Below are 8918 nucleotides of genomic sequence, written 5' to 3' on the forward strand. Positions count from 1 at the left end.
TGGCCTATCCTAGATGGCTGCCTGGGCCCCAACCTTGACCCCACCCTACACCTGACCTGGCTGCCAGGTTGTTAAGGTGTGTCAGCAGAGCCCAGGCTGTAATATGGTGGTAACGTCTGGGGGACCTAGCAGAGCAGGGGAGGTCCTGTGTATGAAATAAATGCAATGTTGCTTGCTTCCTAACTGTGAGTGTCTCTGCTTCCTGAAGCTGGGTGCTATGGGCAGGGGGCTGTGCCATCTTGGATAATTCACTCATCTCTTATCTTTGGTCTCCCCTGTTTCCAAGTGGCATGCTAGCCTCAGGGTAGGTATGATGGCTGATGAGAAGATAGGTCCGTTTCATAGCAGTCCGAAAACGTGAAGAGAGTGTGAAGGGCAGGGTGACTATCTGGGAGTGGGACAGTCTGGCTCTAAGGGCAGCAATGACAGTTTGGGGGGCGGGGAGGAATCTAAACCTTTAACTCTGGCAGACGCCAGAGAATCCCAACAGATCTGCGTCTTGTGCTTCCTACCCCCTTAGACCTGTGTGCGTACCTATGTGTGTGATCAATAAAATACCAAGACTTTTGGAGAGAATGGAGGAGGATGTGCCTCAGTTTTTCTGTTTTACAAGGATTTATTTAAATTATACAGAGGTTTCACCTTTATATCCCATGGTCAGAAACAAAGCAGAGGTAGGCAGCAGAGTAGGGCTGCGGTCAACCCCCAGCTGTGAATGCCATAAGGGTCAGGCACTTGGTCACAATGCCATGCTGGACACACACACACACACACACACACACACACACACACACACACACAGTCTTGCTCATGTGACCCTCCTGCCTCCGATGCCCTTTTCCCCAGTTCAATCCTCGGGTCCTCCTTCCTCGGGACCCTGCCTGAGACCTGCCATAGCCCACAACGTATCAGTGGCCAGCCTCTCTGGGTCTGGGAAGGGACGAAGGTCTTGCCACAGTCTGGGTGCCCTTCCACAACCAGAGAAACATAGGAAACTCAGAATCTTTGGACCCTTGGTCCCCACCCCTGAAGCAGGCTTGAGCGGGTAGAAACCAGGGACCATGTGACTTAGTAGAACCAGGTGCGCACGCGTATGCCCTGGGTCTCCATCTTTGTCCTCAGTACCTGGGCCTCCCCAGCTTGCTTGGGTGTTCACACATGACAACCTTACTTCGCAGGCTCAGTTGCTAAACACTCACTCGGAGGATCCAGAGACCTTTAGTCTGTGCGCCCCACCACTCTCCGAAGTATGGTACCCCTCACTCCTCAGTTCTAAGCTCACTCGCTCCCACATTCTCGGATGGGACTCATCAGCTGCAGTGGCCCACATCCAGCTGGATACTCCACCAAGGTGTCTCACAAGTCAGTGGGCCCTCCTCTCATTCAGTCCCCACCACCTGTCATTACTCAGTCCGTTGCATTCACACATCTGTACCGCACTGTTCACGCAACATGCTTCCTCTTGGGAAGCAAGGACCCAACCCTTCCTCCAAGTGGAGAGCCGGGGAGCACCAGTGTGCAGTGGATCGGACATGAGTCCCCAGCTGCATGGCACCACATGGGCACAGTTCTGGATGCTGCATCCGCTTGGGCAGTTCCACTACTGCTCCTCAGGGATGCTGCCTGCTCTGGCAGCCCCCGCCCCAGTTTCCTCTACATGTCACTGCCTTCACATGTTACAGGCTGACCACTACTCCTGGCCATCAAAAGGCCAGAACTTAGCACACCAGCCTGCATAAGTATTTGTATAAAACTCTCGAGTGGGGAAGGGAGAAGCTGCTTTTCCAGTTTCTTACTGGATTTATAGCAGGTATTTGGGTGGAACATTAAAATGATAATTAGGCTTTATGTCATCTTGGGTGGAACAGGATTCTCAGTGGTTTGGCGATTGAGATCTCCACCAGAATGTGATCTAACATAATCAACTCCATGATGGGATCTACTATGAGCCAGGCAGCTACTCGGGTCCTCACCCTAATGATACTTCCTCAGGGATATCATCTTAAACTACCAAGTAGTGCCCTACTTGGTACTGAAGAGCTGTGGAGAACTTCATTTCTTGGCTAGCCCGGGTCCCCTATCTGTCGCATCAACCTCTGGTTCTTGAGTTAGCAGTTCACCATATTGCCCACCGACCCTGGGAGCTATTGCCTGCAGCTCCTGTGAGCCATCAGAACTTGCCAGCCTTGGATTCATTTGACTTGTCCAGCCACCGGCCTGATCTGCTGACATCTACCAGTCTGAGGTCTTCCTGATTCATCTGACCGCTGCCTGGTCCACCCGTCCTGGCAGCTGCATGGTTCAAGATTAGCCTCCAGCTTAACATCTGGTCAGTGGACTTGAACTCAAGTGAACTGACCTGCTCCTACAACAGCGTGAGCCCTTTATCTTGATCTAAGCTTCTCTATTTGCCGATATAAGCATCGCTGGGCTTGCTTCTCCAGAGCACCCAGCCTAACACAGTTGTGATCATCTGTTGTGTCCCTGCCTTTTCCACTCCCAGATCACGCTGGTCAGCACTCTATCTCAGAGGGGACATTGGAGGACTGGGCATGCGGTTTGGGTTTCTTCTGGTTTTTATTAAGAAAATGTTTCCCAGGATTTTTGTAGTTATGTTTTTGTTTTGTTTTCCATTTTGTGACTCTGTTTCCCAGGTAACTTTCTGAGGGGTATAACCCAGAGTTTTTTTGGGTTTTGGCTAAAACAAATCCCTGGTGCCTCAAAGTGGCACTATATTATATGTTCTTCTGTTTCAGAATTTCAACTGACAGCAACTGAGGCCTGCAGCAATTGGGCAGAAAGGCTCAAAGCTGCCTGACGGACTCAAATTACGTCACCTGCACACTCCCAGGCACTAGCAGGCATCATGAAGGTGAAGGCACAGCTGCCACACACCGACGTGTTCTGTGTCCATTCATGCTCTGTGGCCAGAAGCTCGTCTTATTGCTCTGCCCACCTAAAAGTGAGACAGGGAGGGATAATTCTGATTCTAACCCACAGCCCTCTGGCATTAGCTCTTTCTGGTAGGATGCCCTGACAGGCTCTCCCTGCAGTATCTGCAGGTCTTCTGAGGGCTGCCTCCGACCACAGAATCTGGTTTGAAACTCAGGGGAGGGAGCTGGGGATGTCAGAAAATTAACAACACCTGCAAGAAGCCCATAACTGTTGTCTGACGAAGTTGTTAGACAAACGCCCCATCTCTTTTTCCCTTCGGGTGCAATCAATACACTGAGGCATGTTCTACACGGTGTTCCTCGGTCCCCCCATCCCACCCCCAGGACTGAGCTCTCGGTGCCCTTGGCATAACCATTGGCATGGCACCTTTCTTGGTTTCTTCAGTTCCCTGTCTCCTTTCTCAGACTAGGGCTCCTTGGGAACATCTCCCAAATAAGCGATTTCCTTCACATCCTTGTCTCTGAACCTCAATGAGCCCAGAGGGACAGCCGGCATGGTGCTTTGATTTCACTAGTCCCTGAACAATATGCAACTAAGTTCCTTTAGATCTTTTACCACTATGATGCCACTGTGATTACACATCAACAGACACGTGTGGATGACTGTTGGAGAAAGTCCCATAGAGGAATCATTGGGTCAGATGTTGTAAACTTTGAAATTGTCTCATTGTTCTACGGAGCGTTTGCACCAAGTTATCCTCCCATCCCTGTTGCAAAGGAAGAGTTCTGTTTTTAACCAAAACAAAAGGTCATGCCTTCCCCCCATCACACCACCCTTGACACACAGGTCCACGTTCCCTGGAAGACTTAACCTGCCACTGAGACGCGCCTCACTGAAGCCGAGCTCAGGGTTGGGGTCAAGAAAAGCTCCTGGCGGCCATCATCTTCAGTGTTCATGAAGTAAGTTTCCAGAGAGAATGCTGCCAAATTGCCACTCTGTTCTTAAAAACGTCCATGGTTGCCTCGTTCTCTGTAGAGAAGTTTGCAACCTGTAACTTCCGACTGGGCTGTTTGAGGGTACTAAGTGCATATGATGAAGCAAAAGTGCTGGACAGAAAAGTCCAGCAACTTGGGAAGACAAATTAATGTGCTATAACCAAAATGTGCAAAGGCCTAGACTCAGAAATCCAAACATTAAGAAAGCACCCAAGCGTTGAAGAAAAATCAAGCCCTGAGTTGAAATAGTGAAGGATTCTAATGGCAAAAATATTGCATGATCCAGGAAACATCAAAAGAATATGAAAGGAATACATAGAGAATTGGTCAACATTCAGCCATTTCAGGAAGTAGCAGGTGATCAAGAACTGATGGTACTGAAGGAAGAAGTCCAACCTGCACTGGGGGCATTAGTGAAAAACAAAGTTCCAGGAATTGATAGAATACCAACCAAAATATTTCAACCAGCCGATGAAGCACTGGAAGCATGCTGTAAGATGCCATCGAGTCGGCTCTGACCCCTGGTGACCCTATGCACAATAGAACGTGGCACAGCCCGGTTTGCACCATCCTCACCATGCACTCATCTATTTCAATAGCAAGAAGAGATATATATTTTTTGGTCCTATTTCAAAGAAAAGTGGCCCAACCTAGTGGGGAAATTATAAAAGATATCATTAATGTCAATTAATGTCACATGCAGAGCCAATGACTTTGGTCTCCCAGGGCTGTGGAGGTGGAACAGCGCACAGGAAACACTTGGCACACTCCTGGCCCTCAGGAAGGCCAAACACACACAGTTTTGCACTTGTTTATGCAATTCTTCTCAGCTGTACACCTCCTCACACTTCATGCTCACACCCTCCTCGCAATGCCTCCCATGAGAGGAGGTTAGGATCTACAATCAGACACTCCCTTGTTTTCCCCCATCTTGAATCATACCGTTCCCTCTACGAAGAATGCCTTTTTTCCCTGGTGCTGTATGTCTGCAACACCTCCTCATCTTTTCAGTCTGAGGTCAGGCATTACCTTTGGCTTGGACCCCTGAGCACACCGTGATCACAATGTCACTGTCTTCTTCCTGCCTTGCCCAGTCTGTCAGTAACCCTGGTCAGGGGTCCATGAACATGTAAAAAGCTAACCCACAATGCTCCACAGCTTCTCAGTTCAAGCATTATTGTAACTGATCCAGCGACCCCTACTGACTTGCTCCAGAAAAGAACATAAATCCTTTCTACCTACAGAAATTTCAAGAAGACTCACACAAGAATTTGACCATATTTTAAAATTTAATTCTCATTTCAAAGTTGTTTTTTATATTACAAAGGATAGACATTAGACATATGATAGTGTTTTCAAAACTATGAAGTACGTCCAACAGACAAGAGTCGGAGGGAACAATGTGCTCCCACTGACCCACCTGTCGCATCATTATCAAGATTCTTCGGTTCTTGTTTCACCTCCACCCTGAACTTTTGCTACATTTCCCCCCTTTTCTTGTTGCTGATGCTTCTTTTGTTGTCAGTAGAAATTTTGAGACCAATCTAGTCTAGAAAATCTTTTCTTAATGCTATTTTTGGGTGAAGGTTTACACTGCAAATTAGGTTCTCATTTAACAATTCCTACCCAAAGTGTTGGTATCATTGGTCGCAATTTTTTTTTTTTGCAGTGTGTCAATATTCTCATTCATGCCACCCTGTTTGTTTCCAGCAATAGGACTTTCTTGTTCCTGTACTCTTTTCTTTTAGAGGAATTATCTATCGTCCATTTGGTCCTGTGTGTAGTCATCATGGGTGGTGGTGTTGCTAGGTGCCATCAAGTCAGCTCTGACCCACAGTGACCCCATGCACAACAGAAACACTGCCCGGTCGGGAGCCATCCTCACAATTGTTGTTCGAGCCCATTGTTGCAGCCACTGTGTCAACCCCTCTCATTGAAATTCTTCCTTTTTTGCTGCCCTTCTACTTTACCAAGCACGATAGCTTTTTCCAAGGACTGTTCTTTTCTGATAGCAGGCTGTTCTTTATGAACAGAAACCCTGGATAACATTTTTTATTTTATTAGCCAACATATTATTTAATCAGAAGATAACCTTGAGGGATGATTTTGGTCCAAGGTTTATGGAGTATCCTAGGTAGATAGTCTCAGGGGAGTCCTCTAGTCTCAGCCAGCCCAGTACATCTGAATTTTTAAAAATCATTTTATTGGGGGCTCGTACAATGCTTATCACAATCCATACATACATCCATTGTGTCAAGCACATTTGTATATTTGCTGACATCATCATTTTCAAAACATCTGCTTCCCCTGGCATCAGCTCCTCATTTTTTCCAGTACATCTGAATTTTTAAGAATTCGAATTCTTTCTACATTTTCATCCCCTCTATCAAGATCTATTCATCATGACCCTGATCGGAGCAGTTGCATTGGTAGTCAAGCATCGTCTAGTTCTTCCCGTCTTGGGAGAGATGGCGCTTGTAGGGTACTAGCCTCATAGACTAGTTTCTTTTTGGTGTGTTTGGTTTCCTCTTTCTCCACTGCCCCAGACAAGAAGGGATTCATAGCTGTACCTTAGATGCTACTCAAAAGTTTTTAAGATCCCAGAGGCACTACTCATTAAGCTAAGATGTAAAACATGAACTTTATGAACTATAAGGCTTCAAATCCAGAAAACAACTCCTGTGAGGTGACAGATTATGTCTCAGATATTTGTAAATGTTGTTGCCTATGTGCTTTATTATGCAACAAATATATGTATGCATATATATATAGATATGACATGCTAAACCTGTACCTGGATCAAGAGGCAGTCATTGGGAAAGAACCATAGAATGGTGTGTGGTTCAAAATCATGAAAAGTGTGTGTCACAATTGTATCCTTCCATCATACTTATCCAATCTGTATGCTGAGCAGATAATCCAAGAAGCTGGGCTGTATGAAGAAGAATTTGGTCTCAGGATTATTAATGAGGACTTGAAACACTTGCTGATGAAGATCAAAGGTTGAAGTCTTCAGTATGGATTGCAACTCAGTATAAAGAAAAGCAAAATCCTCACAGCTGGATTAATAGACAACATCACGATAAACAGAGGAAAGACTGAACTTGACAAGGATTTCATTTCTCTTGGATCCAAAAACCAACGAGTGTGGAGTCAAAACATCAAATAATATCTGGGCAAATCTAGTGCAAAGGACCTCTTTAAAGTGTTAAGCAGCAAAGATATCTTTGAGGACGAACGTGTGCCTGCCCAAGCCATGGCATTTTCAATCGTTTCCTATGCATGTGCAAGACGGAGAAGACTGGAGAAATGATGCGTGTGAATTATGGTGTGGCAAAGAAGCACATGGACTGGCAACGCAAACAAACCCATTTTGGAAGTACCTCCTTATAAGTGAGGATGGTGAGATTTCAGAGCTCACATACTTTGGACATGTTATCAGGAGAGATCAGTGCCTGCAAAAGGACACCATGCTGTGTAAAACAGAAGGGCAAAAAAGAAAAGAGGAAAACGTTTAACAAGACAGGTCGACACAGTAGCTGCAAAAATGGGCTCAAATATCCTCGTAATTGTGAGGATGGCACGGAACTAGGCCGTGTTTGTTCTGTTGTGCACAGGGTGACTGCAAGTTGGAACAGACTCGATGGCATCAACAATGGCTAATGATTATGAGCATCTTTTCATGTATTCGTTGGTTGCTCGAATGTCCTTTGGTAAGGTGTCTGTTCATGTCTTTTAACCATATCCCTCCTTAACCATTGTTTAACTCAATTATTTGTCTTTCTGTTATTGAATTTTTGATGTTCACTATAGATTTCAGAGACTGAACCATTAATGAATGCGGTAGCTACATAATCTGGTGCCAACTTGAGACTACTAAGAGTGAAGGGGTGGAGTCTGGCCTGTAAATCAGTTACTGCTTGATGAGCTCATTTGGAGGCACTACAGAGATAAATAGCTTGCTGGAGGCGGGACACACACACTCTGCTTGGTATTCGTGATGACTAGACACATGGAACTACGCGAGAGCCCTGGAGCTGGAGGAGACACATGGAAACCCAAGCCATCACTGAGATGCTTATACCACCACTGGACCCACAAGACTTTCCACCCATTGGCCAATGATCTTCCTGCATTTGGCCTCATTGCATGTGTTGTGTGCATCTGATGAGAAATTTATAGACTGGTATGGGACATATGGGGTAATACTGGACTTATGGACTTGATCTGGACTGAGCAGGGATGTTTTCTCAATATCCAATTGCTCTTGTATATAAAACTTTCTTATATACATGAGTGTCTAAATTTGTTTCTCTAGTTAACCTTGACTAACACAATGGCTTTATCACTCCTGGAGATTCCACGACCACCCCTCAATCTGTAGGTTTTATTTCACTCTTTTGATGAGCGTAAGTGCTTAGTTTTTAAGGTTCCATTATCCATTTTGTCTTCTGCATTTGAAGTTGTGAGTTTTAAGCTACCATTAGAAAACAAAAAACAAAGTCCTATAATATTGCCACTAGGTTTTCTTCCAGGAACTTTATGACTTTAAAATTGCTTTAAAAATTTTTTATTTTGTGCTGAAAATATACATAGCAAAATGTGCATCTAGTCAACAGTTTTACATGTATGTTGATTATATTCACAGATTTTACATTTCTTCTTCCTTTTCTGAGTTGTTCTTCCAACCAAAAACTCACAGCCCTCTAGGGTTCTCATCTAATCTTTTGATTATGTCAACCTGTACTTGTGTAAGGGTGAAGTCCAACCTGTCAATCACCTGGGAGATGCAGCCTTTTTATAAGACATTGGGGTCCTCCCCACCTTTCTCTGACCCTTTGCCTTCCTGTTTGCTGGGACTCTGTGCCTGCCTCCAGGGGCGGTGTCATGTGGGCCACCTGGACTTGAGAGCCATTGGTGGCCTGCTGTATTTCCACTGACTTTGGATCCACTCAACTCTGCACCCACTGGCCTATGATCTTCCTGTACCCTGCTTCAACTTTCTGTGTCAGTGATCTGCAGCTCTGG

The sequence above is a fragment of the Echinops telfairi genome, unplaced genomic scaffold (genome assembly GCF_000313985.2).
Source record: "Echinops telfairi isolate 266 unplaced genomic scaffold, ASM31398v2 ScPeMD7_31;HRSCAF=116, whole genome shotgun sequence".
Taxonomy (NCBI): Eukaryota; Metazoa; Chordata; class Mammalia; order Afrosoricida; family Tenrecidae; genus Echinops; species Echinops telfairi.